The sequence below is a fragment of the Leptonychotes weddellii genome, chromosome 9 (assembly GCF_054177405.1).
Source record: "Leptonychotes weddellii isolate Sample4059 chromosome 9, ASM5417740v2, whole genome shotgun sequence".
NCBI classification, from domain to species: Eukaryota; Metazoa; Chordata; class Mammalia; order Carnivora; family Phocidae; genus Leptonychotes; species Leptonychotes weddellii.
Genome location: NC_138377.1, coordinates 96320080 through 96339763, shown reverse-complemented (window position 1 = coordinate 96339763; position 19684 = coordinate 96320080). Strand labels below are relative to the sequence as shown.

Genomic DNA, 19684 nt, shown 5'->3' with positions numbered 1-19684 from the left:
TTGTATGTATATACCACATCTTCTTTATCCATTCATCTGTCGATGGACATCTTGGCTCTTTCCACAGTTTGGCTATTGTGGACATTGCTGCTATAAACATCGGGGTGCATGTACCCCTTCGGATCCCTACATTTGTATCTTTGGGGTGAGTACCCAGTAGTGCAATTGCTGGGTCGTAGGGTAGCTCTATTTTCAACTTTTTGCTGAGCCTCCATACTGTTTTCCAGAGTTGGCTGCACCCGCTTGCATTCAAGATGTGGCATTCTCTTAGAGGGTCAGTGGCAAGCAGTGAGAAAACTGATGTTGGAGGCTGGCAAGATGGCTATCCTGGCAGTGGAGAAGCATTTGGTAAAACTATTACCTGTGGTCCCTTGGAATGTAGTCTAGGGAAAGAAGTTTGAAGACAGAATGTTAATAGTGTGATCTTCTTAGTGTTGGCTGCAAAAAAGTGATGAGCTCAGAAATTACATGGTTAAGGATGGGTCAGGTTAATACATGGGTGTTGACGGGAAGATGAGATGTGGAACACTCAGGGTCTTCCAATTCCAGCCAAGAAGGGTTAAGGGACTGGATTTACCAGCCCACCTGAAACAACTAAAAATATGAGCCAGTGGATTTCAAGACACTGGACCTCAAGCAACACAGAACAATGATCCCCAAGCCCCAAGAAACAAATGAGACGAGTCTTGAGATTGCCTTATCTTGCTGCCCCAAGAGAGTTTCCAGACCACAGTGCAGGAAGAAGAAACACAGACAGATCCCAGTGGACTCCCTGAGTTGAGAAGACAGAATTGAATTTAGGGAGCCCAAGGCAGGCAGAATTCACAGGGCGCAGATGACACATAAGAGAGCCACAGAGAGGAAGAACTCAGAGATCCACAGAGGGTCCGTTAAATCTTCACAGAGCACTGAGAAGCCCAGGCATGGAGGAACGACATGGGGACCAGGGAAGAACCACCTGGCAGGATTAGAGGGAACAGCGGAACTCCCCCAGGGCCAGGAAGAATGCCTGTTCTCCAGCCAGACCGAACAATCCCGTAATTCACAGGGCACTGGGCAAAGCACTCAGCAGGGTCTTGCTTCAGTAGTCGGGGATTGTTAGCTCTAAAAGGTGTTATTTTGATAAAACAAAATCACCACCGGCACTATGACTATGGTACTGACTACAGAGATATAGATTCCTCTGGGTTTGGCATATTATGATTTTGTGTAATGATCCAACTCTTCTGCCACTTTCCCCCTCTATCCAAACTACTTGAAACCCTTTGTTCACGCAGCCTGCCATCACTTGGTATAAACCTGTCACCTTTGTGCTATGCCTCTTCCTAGCCTCGGAGTCCTTGAAAATAAAATAGTACTACGTGATGCCAACAGGACTCTCAATTCAAATGAAAATTAGGGCCCTAAAAGTACATGATGATACTTAGTTATCAAATGTTTAAATAGATCCATGATTGGGCGCCTGGGTGGCTCAGTTGGTTAAGCGACTGCCTTCGGCTCAGGTCATGATCCTGGAGTCCCGGGATCGAGTCCCGCATTGGGCTCCCTGCTCGGCGGGGAGTCTGCTTCTCCCTCTGACCCTCCCCCCTCTCCTGCTCTCTCTATCTCATTCTCTCTCTCAAATAAATAAATAAAATCTTTAAAAAAAAAACAAACAATGTCCTTGATGAAGCAGTAAGAATTATTCATTTGATTAAATATTGAACCTTGAGGACATGCCTTTTTAATATTCTGGTTCTGTGTGACAAAATGGGAAAAATGCATAAAACACTTCTGCTGCATACAAAAGCATGAGGGTTAGCTAGAGGACAAGGACTCGTGTGATTGATTGAATTGTGAGCCGAACTTAGACGCTTTTTCATGCAACACCATTTTTACTTGAAAGACAGATAAAGTATAGTTACCCAGACTTGTGTATTTGGCAGACACAATCTTGAAAATGAATGAAATAAGTCCACCACCTCAAGGAAAAGAAATTGACATTAATTGTTGCCAATTATAAAATTCAAGCTTTCAAGCGCAAATCAGAATTTTGGAAAATTCTGTGTTTGCCACTGTGAGATTGACAGCTTCCCAATACAGTGGGATTGGTCGTAATATTAAGGAATGTTATTTTTTTATATTGTATAATGAAATGTATCAACATTTGGAAGATCTAAATAACTCAATGAACCAATATTTTCCAAATGCTTGGTGCTTGATGTTTTAAGACCAGGCACAAGCAAAAGATGCATTTAAAGTGCAAGGTTGACAAGTAGATTTTAATGAAACAGAGTATGAAAAGTTCACTGATATGATTTCAGATTCCTCACTGCAAATAGGCTGATTTTTTTTTTTTAAGTAAGCTCTAGACGCGACGTGGGGCTCAAACTCATGACCCTGAAATCTCACGCTCTACTGACTGAGCCAACCAGGTGCCCTTCATTGTAACTATCCTTTAAGAAGCTACCACTTGCTGAGCTTTGCTGCACTGGTAAAGCAGAATATTCACAGTCATCTTAAAAACTTAAAATACTCCTCCCTTTTCTAGCTACACTTTTATGTGAAGCCAGATTTTCTTTAAAAAAAAAAAAGCTTTTAAAAACAGCTTTATTGAAATATCACTGACATAAAAATTGTATATTTTTAAGGTGCACAACTGGATGTTTTTTGTTGTTTTTTATTTTTTTAATTTTTTAAAAAAGATTTTATTTATTCATTTGACCCAGAGAGAGAGAGTGCGCACAAGGAGGGGGAAGGGGCAGAGGGAGAAGCAGGCTCCCCACTGAGCAGGGAGCCCGATGAGGGGCTCGATCCCAGGACCCTGAGATCATGACCTGAGCCGAAGGCAGATGTTTAACCCACTGAGCCACCCAGGCACCCTTGGATGTTTTGATATACATATTCATTGTGGAAAGATCACCACAATCTAACGTATCTATCACTTACATAGTTACCATAGCATGTGTGTGTGTGTGTGTGTGTGTGTGTGTGGTAGAAGCAGATTTGCTTCAGCTACTTCAACCAAAAAACATATCAAAATAAATTGACTGCAGAAGCTGATACAAGAGTCTAGCTGTCTTTCATTAAGTCAAATGTCAAAGAGTGTTCCAAAAATTTCAAATAATGCCACTCTTTTCACTAATTTTGTTTGGAAAATATAGTTATTTTCTTAAAATGCATTATGTTGGTCGTTGTTATTTTAAAATAAATCCATATTACAAACATTTCTCCCTTTTTCTAGAAGGGAATTACAGGTAGATATAAGCCCATATGTGCCAGTTATCAATTTATTGACTCTCAGTTCTAAATTCATCCTTCACTGACAACTCTGCAAAAATGGAGCCGAGCCCTTTAAATACTTTTTTTCTTTGCCAGCCAGCACAAGGCTAAGCCTTCCCAGTAGAGGGAGCCAGAGACATTGCGGGAGGACCGGGCTTTCCTTTCTGGTTCAGTGCGCTCTCCTGCAGCTTGGGCTCCTGCCTTGCCTGATTCTGTTGCTCTGTGACTACATTTGCTCTTGGTCCCTGAACTATCCCTTATGCTGGAGCAACCTACGGATGTTAAGTAGCATAATGAAATTCAAATGTAATGCAAATGCTTGAATTCAGGCACAAAAACTGAAACAGAAGAGTGGGATTGCCATGGGGCACCTGGGTATCGCAGTTGGTTTAGTGTCGACTCTTGATTTCGGCTCAGGTCAGGATCTCAGGGTCGTGAGATCAAGCCCCACATAGGGCTCCGTGCTGGGCATGGAGCCTGCTAAAGATTCTCTCTCCCCGCTCCCTCTGCTCCTCCCCCTGCTCATGCATGTGCTCTCTCTCTCTCTCTCAAATAAATAATTAAATAGATAGATAAATAAAATATATATTAAAAAAGGGTGTGATTGCCATTCTGTGATATAATAATTTTAAAAATTAATAGTTTTCTTAACCATCAATGCCTTAGTGAGCTTGCCTAACAGACATCAGGACCCCCGACTACGTGTCCTTCTCTGATGGGACAAAGTGAGACTCAGGTCTGTGAGAACTCGCAGGCTGATGTAATAGCACCTGGTTCCCTCCTCAGGGGTCCCAGTGCCTTGCCCAGAGTGCAAGAAGTCCCGATGGGTCCAGGAATCCTCTTTTTTCTCCCACTGGGTCTAAGGAGGTTGGGAGATGACAATGAAGCTGACTTTTTGTTATTGTTGTATTCACAGCATTGTGAGCTACTTTTCTCTAGGGAAGTATCTATTTGCTTAGAGTGAACTTGAAGACCAGACTTCAATCAAAATAACAGCCAGAACCGAAGTGGGGCCAAATCAGTTGGGGTGATCTGACCATGCAGAGGAAGGGGGAGTGCAATCTGTGAGTTATAGCAACCACGGACTCCAGCAGCAGATGCCAGGCACACCCCCAGGACCTCCCCACGGTCACCAGCCCAAGGAGATCTCAAGACCTGCCCCTCTGCAGCTGGACTTAGCATTTAGGGGACACTGCAAGAATCCAAAGACCCATCTTTCCCCCAGCTGCCACACCCTGTATGTTTTTACCTAAGGAAACCAAGCATTGCTTTAAAAAGACTAAATTATTTTATGCATTTTAAAATTACTGGGGTAGATTAAATTGTAACTTTTCTTGCCTCTGTTACCCAATGGATAGTAACTAGAAGGAGATCAGATCAATTATTGGGAAAGAAAAATAAAATTATATATTTCTCTGAACATCTGAAGATGGCGTAAGCAAGTTTGAGACCCTCTTACCTGGATATACTTTAGCTTGCCCCATTAAATGGTACCCACCCCACGAACAAGACTCTCCCCTTCCCCCACGGCAGACATCTGATACTTGGTACATACTTATTAAATTGAAGTTACGGAACCCTGACCATGTATTCTACAGAAGGAATGGGCAAGCTTTCTCTGTGCTGGGTCAGGTAGTGAGTATTTAAGTCTTTGTAGGCTGCATATAGTCCCTGTAACAACCACTCAGCTTTGCTGTTGTAGTGTGAAAGCGAACATAGACAAAGGTAAACATAACCATGTTTCAATCAAACTTTATTAACAAAACACATGCAATATGTTAGCTTCGCCTGTGGGCTATAGTTTGTTAACTTCTGTTCTAAGGTGTTGCAGCCAGAGTCTGCCCATGATGTTGCCTATCACTGTCTTTGGAGACTAAGGGTCTCTCTTCTTCTCTCTTCTAAATCTCACATGAAGCCCTCTCCTAGGCAAACTAATCCAGAACCACTCTGAAGGGAATTCTGGGAAATGTTCTTGGCTTCTCCTCTTCAAAAGGGTGGCAGTGTGTTTGGTTGGCGACAGATGATTCAGCACACCAACGTATTGAATCACAGAAAATTTGTAGGCCATGGTGCCAGAATGACAGAAAACAAGTCTTTAGAATCATCTATTGTTCTTTGAATTAAAACAGTGAATTCAGCTTGCTTAAATGAGGCAGTTGAATTCTCTTTCATGTTTTGTAGGGTTGGGATAGTATTCCCCAGTGTCAAGAGCTCAGGCTCCTTTCCTAGAAAGTATGTATGCTTCTTCTGTTCACCTGTCATTGACCAGAGTTTGGTTACAAGGACAACATAAACCTGCAAGAGAGGATGAGAAGTTTAATTTTTATTTCAGGTGGCCATGTCCCCAGCTAAAAGTCGGGTGGCTTATAACCAAGGAAGAAAGGAAAAACCGGTATTAAGGGACAGCTAGCGATCTTTGATATACCAAGCTTCCATAATCACACTTCATAAAGATGAAGTTTCTGAAACGAGAAACTGTGTTACTATGGGCCAGATTACTTGTACCACATTCTTACTGGCCAAAGTGCTGACCTGCTGTGCTATTATATGCCAGGATTCTGAATCACGTAAAATTTTCATTAGCCGAGATTCTAGAATTAGATAAAATTCACTCAGGCTAAAATTCCAGATTCACGTAAAATTCTTACAAACCAGGATTCAGAAACAAAATCCAAGAAACCAATCTTCGAAATCACATGAAATTCTCTTGATCGAGCATTCAGAATTATCTGAGATTCCTACAAAACAAGCTTTTAGACGCATGCAAGAGTCCTATAGGCTAAGGTACATGGAAACCAAGATTCCAGATTTACACTTAATTTCTTATAGACCAAGCTTCCAAATCACATATTCTTGTATAGCAAGTTTCAGCAATAACACTGTGTTATTACAGTAATCTCGTCACAGCCAGGATTCTGGAATCAAGCATACTAATTCTTTCAGGCTAAGTTTTGAGAATTACATAATGTTTTAATAAACGAAATTTTCAGAATCATGTAAGTTTATTGCAGGTCATGTTTCACACAAGGTTATGAAATGGCATAACATTATCATAACCAAAAATTGTAAATCATATAACATTCTTTCAGGTTAATGCTTCAGAATCAACCAAAGTTCTTTTAAGCCATTTGATCTAGAGTCACATAGCATTCCTAGAATCTGATGTTCCATAAACCCACACAATTCTCACAGACCAAATTTTCAGAATCATACAGGGTTCTCTGTGTTCGGAATCCCACACAATGCTTGTAGATGACATTCTGGGTCTCTGGTTCCTAAGTCTCCACTGAACTGGCTTTTGAAATTGTGTCTGCTCTCAAGTTAGCATTTATATAACATCACCCCCTCTGATGTGAGTGGCAGACACTCTTCTTCTTGTTAATCTCCTCCCACTGTTGCATAACCCATAACAGATCCTAGAAGTATTTATATATTTGTGAGAGGCAGGAGGGCTGGAGTGAGAGGTGGCATCATCTGTGTATGAAGCGCTAATAAGAAGAACAACAATATTTACTGAATGCCTACTATGTGCATCACACTAGTTCTTGACATATTTGATTTCATTGCATCATCCCAGCAACCCTGTGATTGAATTATCACTATGACTAACATCATTAATAATTATCATCAATATCCTCATTTTGTAGATGATCAAACTCAGTGAAGTAACTCATCTAAAGTCACACAACTATGAAATGGATTCAAAATTGTAGGGCTGGTTGTTGGTTCCAGAGGTATGGGGAGATGCCTCCAGCTTTAGGGCAGAGCCCAGTAAAACAGCACCCCGTCCTTGAGATCAAAACTATTAAATTTCAACAGGAAGATGATAAAAGGAGCCGTATATAGAAATGATCCTTCCTGGGAGTGGGTAGAAAGTGAGGAATCAAGAAGACTTGAGGAAGCATAAATCTATATAAGGTGACCAGGGTGAAGCCTTGAGTGCATGCCCACATGACTAAGAACCATGACACCAGACTCGCTGTGTTGGTACACACAGAAAGAACAAATGTATTGGCAAAGGGGCTGTAGCCATCAGTGAGTTTTCACAGGGTAAATTAGCAGTCTTTAATCAGCAGTGAGTGGAGAAAAAGGGATGCTTGGATTGGCTGACATTAGTATTCTGGTCCATTTGGCAGATAAATTCCTAAGGTGGAAGTGAGTGTACCATTTAGCATCATTTGCTGAACTTCTACCATGTTCCTTGGTCTAGAGATAAAATACTATGAAAATGTATAAGGCAAAATCTTTGTCTTTAAGAAGTTCCACTTTAATAGGAGGAACAGGTGAACAAAGATCAAATATAAGTGAAGGGGCCACACACTCATGCACAGAGAGGTGAGGGGAAAAGATTTCATGGAGATGGACATGGTGGGCTGGATCTATAAGGACAAGAAAGAAGAAGTCAGCTAGATAGGGTGGAACTGGCAGAAGTGGTGGGAAGACTTCCCATCTAGAGGACCCACCAGATGCACAGGTTCTTGGGGGAAAGGGCACCCATGTGCATGGGGAACCGTGAGGAACTCTGCCTGCCTTGGACATAGAGTTCATGGTAGGAAGCTTAAGGAGTGGGGACATTAGGGGCAGACTGGGCCTTGTTGGGACCTACCAATGGCTGTAGAAACCTGCTGAACATGAGGATCCAAGATGGGGGGCTGTGCACAAGCATGTGTAGGATGTGGTGGGAAAATGATCACAAAAAGGTCCCTACTCTTTGATTACTTTCTCCAGGTTCTCATATCTGAGGCACAGGTATTTCAATGGAGTATTTCATATTGCTTACATTAACAAATTTTTATTACTATTTTAGTGACTGTCATGTCAAATGTAACCTTTGAAAATGTTGAAAAGACACTAGTCTTTGAGACGGTGCTTGGGGAGCTGTGGCTACTCATCTCCTTGACTGCATCCTTTTATGGCCCCTGCCCAGGGAAGGCCCATCCCAGGTTTGATTCCCTCCTCTTATCACCGGGAGGGGCAATTATCACTAATCGGTGGGCACCAGATGATCCAGCCCCACTGGTTCCAGCTCCAGTCTACCTACTCTGTTGGCAAGTCTATCCCAGGTCCCTCTTGGTCAGGTTTTTCTGTCTATTTCATCATACTGCACCAATATGTTTTGCATACATATTATATGTCTGTTTAATCTGCAAACCTGTTAACCCACCTCTGCTTTCCCCAGCCCGGCTGAGAGTTTCTGAATTAAAATTCAGCACAGAGGATTTCCATTTCTGACCATGCTAGAGTAGCAGAGTTCGGATTTACTTTCCCACCATAACAAACTAGGAAAGTGATCAGAATATATTAAACAACTGCTTTCAGACATTGGTTAACATGCTACCTGGGAGTATGATCCCTGAGAGAAGGGAAACAAATAAGATGAGCCCAGTGATCTCTATGGATTTGTGTCTAGAGGCACACTCTGGACTGTGATACACAGAAGAAATTTCAAGCAGAGCATGGAGGCCTCACCGAGTTGAGGAGATGGAGCTCAATGTCCAGGGATGCCAAAATAGTTGGAAGGATAGCTAGAACTCTGGAGAGAAGAATCTATGCAGAAGAAGAAATCCCCCAAATTGCACAGGGGTCCCCTGAAATGCTTGTTGAATTATAAGTCCCGCATGTGAAGACTGAAACACCATGACTGCAGGCAAAGATTTGTCAGTTGCACAGTTCCCAAGGTTCATACAGGTGAGGAGATGTTTAGTCTATAACCAGACAGAGTGGAAATTTCGTATTGATCATCCGGGGCATTCAGTTCCAGACCTGCCCTAACAAAGGTTTAAACAAACCTTGAAAGAGGTAAGCTAATCCTTGGCAATTTAATCTCCTGATATAAAAATTCCAACACTCTCTACTGGAAGACAACAAAATAGTTGACAGCGTAATATTCACAGTGAAATAAAAATTTAACTAAAAATTGCTAGACACACCAAGAAACAGGATAATGTGATTCAAAATGAGGAGAAAAATCAGTCAGTTGAAGCAGAAACAGAAATGACAGAATTAGCAAACAAGGTCTTTAAAAAGGCTATTATAAATATGCTCAAGAGGTGCCTGGCTGGCTCAGTCAGTAGCATGCGTGTGTGACTCTTGGTCTTGCAGTCATGAGTTCAAGCCCCGATTGGATGTAGAGATTACTAAAAAAAAAAATAAACTTAAAAAAATATGCTCTGTATGTACAAGGTCCTAAAGAAAAATATTAATATAATGATGTAAAATAGAAGATACAAAAATCCTTGAGAAGAGAACTACATAGAATTTTTAGAGGCAAAAATACAATATGTGAAATGAAAAAGTCACTTAACCTTAACACTGGTTAAGAGTAGATTAGAAGAAACTTAAAGCATCAGTGAATTTAAAGACATAGCAATAGAAACCGTCTAAACTCAAACACAGAAAATTTTTAAAAAGCTGAACAATAAATAGACAGCATAAACAATATAATGCATATGTTGCTAAAGTCCCAGAGGAGAGAAAAAGGACAGAAAAATGTTTAAAGTACTATTGGCAACACTTTTCCATATTTGATGAAAAATGTAAACTCATAGACCAAAGAACCTCAGTAAATTCCAAGCAGAACAAAAATAAAAGACAAAGGCACATCACGATCAAATTGTTGAAAACCAATAATGAAACTATTAAAAGTGTCTAAAGAAAAAAGGCACTCTATGTCAGAGGATGAAAGATAACAGTACCACAGACTTTTTGTCACAAGCTGTGCAAACCAGAAAACAAGAAAAGACACCTTTGAGGTGCTGAAAGGAAAAAAGGACACTCTGTCAATATAGAATTCTATAGTCAGAGAAAATAGTCTTTAAAAATGAAAACAAACTTTTCCTGGTAACAAAAGCTGATAGATTTCATTACTGGCAGAAACACACAGCAAGAAAGATTAAAGGAAATTCTTCAGGAAGAAAAAAATGATATCAGCTGTAAACTTGGATCTACTCAAAGAAGCAAAGAGTGTCAAAAATAGTATAAATATGTTAGGAAATGGTTTTAGTCCTCATTTTTTAAGTTCTTTAAAAGATAGTTGAATAAATGTATGATGGTAATACTATGAAGGATAGGAGGCAGAAATGAATGTATAGTGTTGTAAAGGTCAAAAACTGCACATGAAAGGATATAATTTTACTTACAGGGGAACTGTAATGAGCTAAAGATATCTATTGTAAGCTGTGGAGAAACCACTAAAAAAAAAATAAAGAAGTGTACCTAATTAGTCAATAGTGGAGATTGAATGGAATGAAAAGGAGACCTAATTAACCCAAAGGAAGGCAGGGAAGGAAGGAAAAAGGAGCAAAGAACAGATGGGACAAATCAGAAACAAGAAACAAGTTGGAAAATTCATACCAAAAATTACATTAAATATAAATGGTCTAAACACCCCAATTTAAAAATCAGATTCTATCGGATAGGCTAAAAAGGTAGATCCAACTATATGCTGTCTACAAGGAACCCACTTTAAACATAAAGGCACAGATAGTTTGCAAGTAAAAGGATGGAATCAGACACACCATGAAAAGAATAATGATAAGAAGACGTGTGACTGTATTATTATCAGAAAAAGTAGCTGGGTGACTTTGGACATCCGTTCATCGTTAGCGTAGGACTACTTAGTGCTGGGCCTGGCAGATTTGATATTTTCTCCTTCTGGACGGGAGGCCTCTGCCACACCCATGTTACATCAGATCCTGGATCAGGCCAAGAAGCATCCGAGTTTGATCTGCATCTTCCTATGTTATTGGAGCAGCCCTGTATGTCTTGTGCCTGGCATTGTTCAATCCTGATGTCAGTTGGGCCAGGAAGAATAACATAGAACCCTGGAATAAACTGGGTCCCAATGATCAATACAAGTTCTGCTCAGTGAGTGTAGATTACAGCAAACTGAAGAAAGAAAATCCAGACCTCTTTTTTTATTTTATTTTATTTATTTATTTGAGAGAGAGAGAATGAGAGACAGAGAGCATGAGAGGGAGGAGGGCCAGAGGGGGAAGCGGACTCCCTGCTGAGCAGAGAGCCCGATGTGGGACTCGATCCCGGGACTCCAGGATCACGACCTGAGCCGAAGGCAGTCGCTTAACCAACTGAGCCACCCAGGCACCCCGAAAATCCAGACTTCTAAGTGAAATGTTTCACTATAACGCTGCTTAGAATGAAGATCTCCCAGAAGACATCTGCAGTTTTCCACTTATCCAGGAAATATTTCCCCTCTAAATGCATGAAGTCATGTTGGTGTATTGTGTTGGGGTTTATTTTACACTGATTAATAAATATCTGAAACTTAAAAAAGAAAAGAAAAAGTGGTATTGGGCAAAGAAATACAATCAGAGATAAAAATGAATATTTAATTATAATAAAACACAATTCATCAAGAGACACAAAATCCTAAATGTGTATACTTTTACTAAGATAATTTCAAAGTGCGTGAAGCAAAATTTATAGAACTGCAAAGATAAATAGATGGATCCACAATTGTTGTTGGAGATTTCAGTATGTTTCTCTCAATTACTGATAGAACAAAAATCAAAAAATCAGTAAAGATAAAAAACACCTGAACAACCTTTAAGCCAATTTGACCCTAACTGACATTTATTGAGCATCAATTTAACGATAGTATGCACAATTTTTTAAAGTGCAAATAGAATATGTATCAAGATGCCATAAAAACAAATCTCAGTATATCTGAAGGACTGAAAACAAAGTTTGTTTAATCCCAACAAAATGGAATTAAACCAAAAATCAGTAACAGAAAGATATCTAAAACGCCCAAATATGTAGAAATTAAGCAACACACTTCTTTTTTTTTAAGATTTATTTATTTATTTTAGAGAGAGAGAGAGAGAGAAAGAGAGAGTGAGCAAGCAGGGGGGAGGAGCAGAGGGAGGGGGTGAGGGAGAGAATCTCAAGCAGACTCCCTGCTGAGCGCAGAGCCCTATGCGTGATTCTATCTCACAACCTGAGATCATGACCTGAGTTGAAATCAAGAGTCAGATGCTCAACCGACTGATCCACCCAGGCACCCCAAACAACACACTTCTTGATTCAAAAGCCTTGATTCAAAAAGTATATCACGAGATATTTACGAAGATACCTTAATAGGTGATTATGAAAACTCACCATAAAATTTGTGGGATACTGCTCGATGAAAAATTTTTGTCTTTAAATGTTTATTTTACAAAGGTATTTTATCAACATTTCTAGTTTCATTCTGAAAAAAAAAACTAGGAAAAGAAGAGCAAATGACACCCAAGGTAAATGGAAAGAAATAATAAGGAGCAGAAATAGAAAACAGACAAATAATCGAGAGCTTCAACAAAACCAAAAGCAGTTTTCCAAAAAGACCAATACATTGAAAGACTTGTGGCAAGATTCATCAGAGAATGAGAGAGAGAGAGACAAATTACTAACATAATGAAAGAGAAGAGCTAACCACAGACTCTAGAGACAATAAATAACAGCATAGTAAGGGAGTGTGATGAACAACTTCATGCCAATAAAATCAACAAATTGGATGAAATGACCAATTGCTTAAAGACACAACTTACTCAAAAAAAAAAAACCCCACAATAGCCTGATATGTGTTATGAATGTGTCTCGAGCTTTGTGAGCGATATCTCTCATCCTTAGAGCTATTTGTGTTACCTATGATGGCCTGCTTTGACTAATATGACTGGCATTATGTGAAAGAACATGAGGATTTGGCTATTTCCTTTCTAAATTGACAGGCACAAATAGAGCAAAAAGCAGCAAATAGAGTTATGCTTACCAAGACGCTAATTATGGAAGCATGCTGATGAAAAAATACTGTAACTCCTGACCGGGGAGAGCCGGGGAATAAGATGCCAGTTGGTCACACCATCATCAAGCCACTTGCCTGGAGCAACCCATGTGCTTGGCTGTCCGTGTCTCTCCAAGAGACACTGGAATGTCAGAGATCAAAGGACACCTGATCTTGATTTAGGGAGAGAAAAAGACTGATTCAGGGATTCAGATAGTCTATCCCATTACACCTTTTAAGTTTGCTTTTGCCATTTATCTTTTAAAAGAAATACTTGTTTGAATATATAATGTTTAATTAAGTCACTTGGGGGTTTCTTAGTTCGGCTTCTGCATATAGTTTTTGTTAAACTCTGAGTAATGTTGGAATTGAAACTGAAATTGGAAACTCAAGCACAACACATAATTCATTTAAAAAATTGGATTAATAGTTTAAAAGCTTCCTCCCAAAACAAAACAAAACATTCCAGATCCAGATGGCTTCACTAGTGAATTCCAGCAAACATTTAAGAAAGAGATAATACCAATTTTAAATGACTTCTTTCAGAAAAAGGAAGAGAAAACATGTCCCAACTCTTTATGAGATCATCATATCCTGATACTAGAACTACATAAAGACATTGTTTTAAAAAAAAATACAGACCAGTATCTCTCATGAACATACAACTCAAAAATCCTTACAAAAGATAAAGAAAATGGAACTTACAAAAATAAATTATTAATCCTTAAATAAATCCAAATAAATCTTTAAAAAGTAGAACTAGTGATATCTTAAGGGATAATACACAAGGCAAAAGTAGAGTTTATCTCAGGAATGCAATCATTAACTGAAATATTTTAACATTAAAATCAATCAGTGTGGGGCTCCTGGGTAGCTCAGTCGTTAAGCGCCTGCCTTCGGCTCAGGTCATGATCCCGGGGTCCTGGGATCGAGCCCTGCGTCGGGCTCCCTGCTCAGCGGGAAGCTTGCTTTTCCCTCTCCCACTCTCCCTGTTTGTGTTCCTGCTCTCACTATCTCTCTCTGTCAAATAAATAAAATCTTTAAAAAAAAAATCGATCAATGTAATTCACCACTGTAACAGAATGAAGAATAAAAATTGTATAACCATTTCAATAAATGCAGAGAAAGTATTTGAGAAAATTCAACAGTAATTTGTGATAAAAATTCTCAATAAACTAGGAATAGAAAGGAACTTTCTATTTTGGTAAAGAGGATTAGTTAATGATAAAAGTCTGTGTGCTTTCCTTATAATGTGAGAAATAAGACAAATGTCTGCTTTTACCACCTCTATTCAACATTGTCCTAGAGATCCTACCTGGTGCAATAATTCAAGAGACAGAAACAAAGATCACCTGAATTAGAAAGGAAGGAGTTAAACCTCTTCATTCATAGACAGCAGGATTGTGTACATAGAAAATCCTAAGGAATCTTTTTAAGAAAGGCTACTAGAACTACTGAGTGACTTTAGCAAGGTGAGGGGATGCAAGGCCAGTATGCAAAAATCAACTATCTTTCCCTAGCAATGACAACTAGAGAACGCAATTTAACAAAATAACATTTATAGTATTATCAAATAATGGGAAATACTTAGGGATAAATGTAACAAAATATATGCAAGACCTGTATTCTAAAAACTACAAATAATCACTGAGAGAAATCAAAGACGACCCATATAAGCAGAGAACTATATTCGGTTTGTGGATTGGAATACTGTAAAAATATTAATCCACCCCATATTGACCAATAGATTCAAAGCAATCCCAATGAAATCCCAGCAGGCCACCCGCTTCTTTTTAAAAAATTGACAGGGCGCCTGGGTGGCTCAGTTGGTTAAGCGACTGCCTTCGGCTCAGGTCGTGATCCTGGAGTCCCGGGATCGAGTCCCGTGTCGGGCTCCCTGCTCCGCGGGGAGTCTGCTTCTCCCTCTGCCGCTCTCCCCCTCTTGTGCTCTCTCTCAAATAACTAATAAAATAAAATCTTTAAAAAAAAATTGACAAAATTATTCTAGAATGGATATGGAATGCACATGAAATGTATGGAATGTATGTGAAATATACAAAAGACTTAGGCTAGAGGACACAAGTTTGAAAAAAAAAGTTGGAGGACTTAGATTACCTGATTTCAGTGCTTACTCTAAAACCCAAGAGAATTGTGGTGCTGGCACCAAAATAGTCACAGATCAGTGGAACAGAATAAAGAGTGTAAATAACTCAGATACACACTCCATTGATTTTTGGCATATTCCAATCAAGGGGAGGGCAGCCACTAACACATGGCCCTGGAGTAACTAGATGTCCACACTGGGTGGGGATGATAAATGAACCTCAATCCCTACTGAGCACCACACATAAAAATGAACTCAAAATAGGTAAGAGACCTCAAGGTAAAATTGTAAAACTTACAGGAAATAAACTAGGAGACAATTTTTGCAACTTTGGCGTAGGCTAAGATTTCTTAGATAGAAAATAAAAAGCACAAATCACGAAAGAAAAAATGGATCCCTCGGTTCGTGTATTAGTCGGCGAGGGCTTCCCCTGCAGGCTGGGGGCGCTGAAGGAACAGAAATGTATTTTCTCAGGGTTCTGGAAGCTGGAAGTCCAAGATCAAGGTGCCAGCAGGTTGGTCGCCTTTTCTTTGTGCACCTGCATCCCTGGTGTCTCTTTCTCTCTTTCTAAGAGACGAGTTCTATCAAAATAGAGCCTCAGTCTCCTGACCTCATTTAACCTCGAGTACCATCTTAAAGGCCTTATCTCCAAATATGGGGGTATGGGGCTTTGCTTGGTGCTTAGGGCGTCCACCTGTGAATTTTAGGGGAAATAGAGTTCGGTTCATAACAGTCTTTATCAAAACTAAACATTTCTGCTCTTTGAAAAACATCTTTAATAAATAAAAAGACCAGCCATAGGCTGGGAGAAAATATTCACTTTCGCTATCATGTATCTGACAAAGGACTTATATCCTGAATATATGAAGAACTATCAGGATGCAACAATAACAGAAAATTCAAATAAAAATGCTCAATGGATTGGGAGAGACATTTTACAAAAGGCAATGTAGAAGTAGCCAATAAGCACGTGAAAGGTGCCTGACATCCTTTGTCATCAGGGACGGGAAAATTAAAAACCACCATGAGTTATAACTACACAGCCATCACAGTGGTTAATACAAAAAACCTGACAATTTCAGGAATTGGAAGGATGTGGAGCTTGGGGAATAGTGGGGCTGATGTAAATGGTATAGCTTCTTCAGAAAATTTTGGCAGTTTTTATAAAGTTGAGCATGCATTTAGCATATGACTCAGCAATTCTACTTCTAGGCATTTCCCAAGAGATATGAAGACATGAGTCCATGAAAGACTCACCCATAAATGTTTATTAGCCACTTAATAAGAGCCCCAAACTAAAAATAACCAAAATGTCCATAAACTAGTGAGTGGATAAATAAATTGTAGTTCATGCATATTATGGACTATTAATCAGCAATAAAAAGGAATCACATACAACCAGATGGATGGATCTCAACATAATTATGCTGTGTGAAAGAAGTCAGTTATAAAAGAGCACGTACTCAGAATTCTGTTCATTTGAAATGCTAGAAACTCTAGAAACGACAGATCTTGGCTATAGTGACAAAAAGCTGATCAGTGGTTGCCTAGGGCTGGTTGTCAATCTCTCTGATGGACTGGGAGAGCACAAGCACACTTTTGGGGGGGGTGAGGAAAGGTCTTCGTTTTGATTTTGATGTTGTTTACCTGAATGTATACATTTGTTGAAACTCTTGGTGCTACATACTTTAAATAGGTTCATTTTACTGTATAGACACATAGACACACATGTGTGCATATAGGCACATACATATAAATAATACCTCAATAAAATTGATTAAAACATTTTCAAAAATCCAGCAAACCGAGCTTGACTCTCTGCCCAGCAGCCCTTTCTCAAAACAGTGCTGACAATTTTGACCTCTTTCGTGGATTGCAGTTTCTGTGCTGGGGACAGATGTAAATTAGGATGAATCTGAGACAGGAGCTTAGAGATGTTCATTGAGTGAGCAAATAACAGAAATGGCATTTCTACTTTTTAACAAATGAAGAATATTTTCCCCAAGCCCTGTAAAAGCTTCTGTCAAGAGTTGAGTTAGTCTCCACTTGGTAACTCATAAAGTCTGGTTGAATCCCATGACCCAGACTGAGGGGACACGATCTTTTCCCACATTTGGACAAGCTGACCGGTTATCTGCTTGAAGACATCTGTTGTATTTCCTGACTTGTTCGGCAATGTGTCATGGACAGCTCTTTTCTTTTCAAAATGCTTCAGAATTTATGTTGAAACTAAAGGTTGTATTCTCTCCACCCCTGGAATTCTGAATGACTTATTTCAGAAATGGCTTCAATTTCTATGCCTGTCATTTTAGACCATAACAGGCCCCATTAATGGTTAAATGATGTCAGTTTGCTTTATTCGGGGTGGTTTAGTGGGGGTTTTTGCTGGGTTAAGCTGCCTGCCTGAGAGGGGCAGATTTATCTGATTTAGTTATCCCCAGATGTGCCTAAATATAAGACAGAGAAGAAAAAATACTGAGTAGGAATGTTAGTGAGTTTGTTGTATTTCTCATAAATTCCTGTGGGTTTCTTTTGGCACCAGAAATTAATTTATTATTCTCAGTTCCTTTTAAATAAAAATCTGATGCAATAGTTAGAACCAGTGTCAGGCTGGGAGCCTCCCCTTCTGATCAGCTGCTGCAACACAATATAAATCACTTCAGCAAGCATCCCTAGAGCATCTGTTGTTCAGAGTACAAGGGTGTACTCCGACCCTTTGTGAGCCTGATGGAACATGCAGAAGAAGGTTCTGGCTTCAGGGAGCCCACAATAAAAAAAGAAGCATGAATGGTGGCTGCACTTGGAGCTAAAATAACTACGATTTAGTTAGAATTTCTCCACTTACTCAGTAGCCTTCATTCAAGAATGGTCCTTAACTTCTCTGCTAAGTGAATCTTGTGAGCTATGGCGTCATGATTTTCAAAATGGGAAATTGTATCCCTATGTACTCGACCGGATTAAGCTGAAGTTCAAAGAGATCATGCTGAGGATGCCAGTTTATACACTCCACATGCAATAAAGTTGTAAAGTTCATTTATTAGAATATGATTGGGGAAAAAAAAAAGAATATGATTGGGGAGATAAGCCTAAGGTGACTCAGTGAAAAGCGTATGAAAGTATGTATGCCTTATTTGAGTATGTCCTCATAGAACAGCAAAAAAGGGCTGGGGGGGGAATAGTTTTGATTGAATCAAAAATCATTAAAGTGAGATTTTAAAGGATAATAAGGTATAATTCTGCTTTGGGCTATGATGGAGAAGCCTGTATCAAATGAAAGTTTTCACTGAGGGATGCCTGGGTGCCTCAGTCAGTTAAGCGTCTGCCTTCGGCTCAGGGAATGATCCCAGGGTCCTGGGATGGAGCCCCGCATCAGGGTCCTTGCTCAGCGGGGAGCCTGCTTCTCCCTTTGCTTGCTACTCCCCCTCCTTGTGCTCTCTTTCTCTCTCTGACAAATAAATAAATAAATAAATAAATAAATAAATAAATAAATAAATAAAATCTTTAAGAAAAGAGAAAGTTTTCATTGAGATTGACTGAGAAAGCTGGATAAAATATTTATTTAAATTTCTTGGTAGAGTTGTAGGACTCCCAAGGTAGCCACAGTTCAAGGGGCAACAATTTTGGAGAAAAAAAGAAAGCTCTTTGAAAGATAGGGACATCTGGTCCTCACTTTTCCCCTTGGGACATGTGGTGTAGGGTGAGAGGCCAAAGGCCTGGCCAAGGTCACCCACGAGGAGGCAGAGAAGCCAGCAGAGCTTTGGATTATCTCACAGAGCAGGGAAACACAAAGCACCGTTCTGGGTTTCCAAGACAGCCCGGACTCAAGGGGTCAAGATCCAAGAGACAGTGGAGACACAGAAGAGTGATCCTGGCAGTTGGCATTTTTATCCTTGAGATATTTGCCAATTCTTAGCTATGCAGGGTAAGAAGTCAAGCAAAATTTAAATTTAGGATTTGCCAAGGATAAAGGACACAAGAATGACCCTAGGTTCTCAGCTGGGACCACAGGAGGGCTATGGTCTGGGAGGAAAGGCCATCCAGAGGAAGACCAAGTCTTAAAAAGCCTGAAACCAGGCCTCAGGTCTGTTCAGTCCTTGACTGAATTGAGGCAGACAGCCAGCCCCTATTCTCACTGCTTGCCAGAGGCTAGGGTGAATCCCCTATAGAAGGAGATGATGCCATCCAAAGCCTTTACACATTTTCATGTAAGTCCTCTAGCATTCAATCAGAAAAACTAGGTGTACCAAGTTAGGACCAAGAGGAAACAAAAAACAGACAAGAAAAACAGACAGGGAAGACAAGCCCACAAGCACCTAGATGTTAGGGTTGTCAGACATTAACTTGAACTGACTAATGTCCATAAAAATAAATATAAAGTAAAAATAAACAAGGTTAACAGGAGAAAGAGGCAAAATCACAAGTATAAGGAGAGACTCTAATATATCTCTTTCAGTAACTGATGAAACAAGCAACAAAAATGTGTACGGAGAGAAATCAGAGCAACACGGTTGACAAAATTCACCTAATTGGCATATGCG

The 19684-nt window shown here is 39.8% G+C and overlaps 1 long non-coding RNA gene and 1 pseudogene across 1 annotated transcript in view; one reads left to right on the top strand and one right to left on the bottom strand.

Annotated features, from left to right (window-relative positions):
- LOC145723294 (uncharacterized) overlaps positions 1–19684 on the bottom strand; it is a 54827-nt gene that overhangs the window by 26827 nt on the left and 8316 nt on the right. The window lies entirely within an intron of this gene.
- Positions 10467–11217, top strand: LOC145723324 (cytochrome c oxidase subunit FA4 pseudogene; annotated as a pseudogene).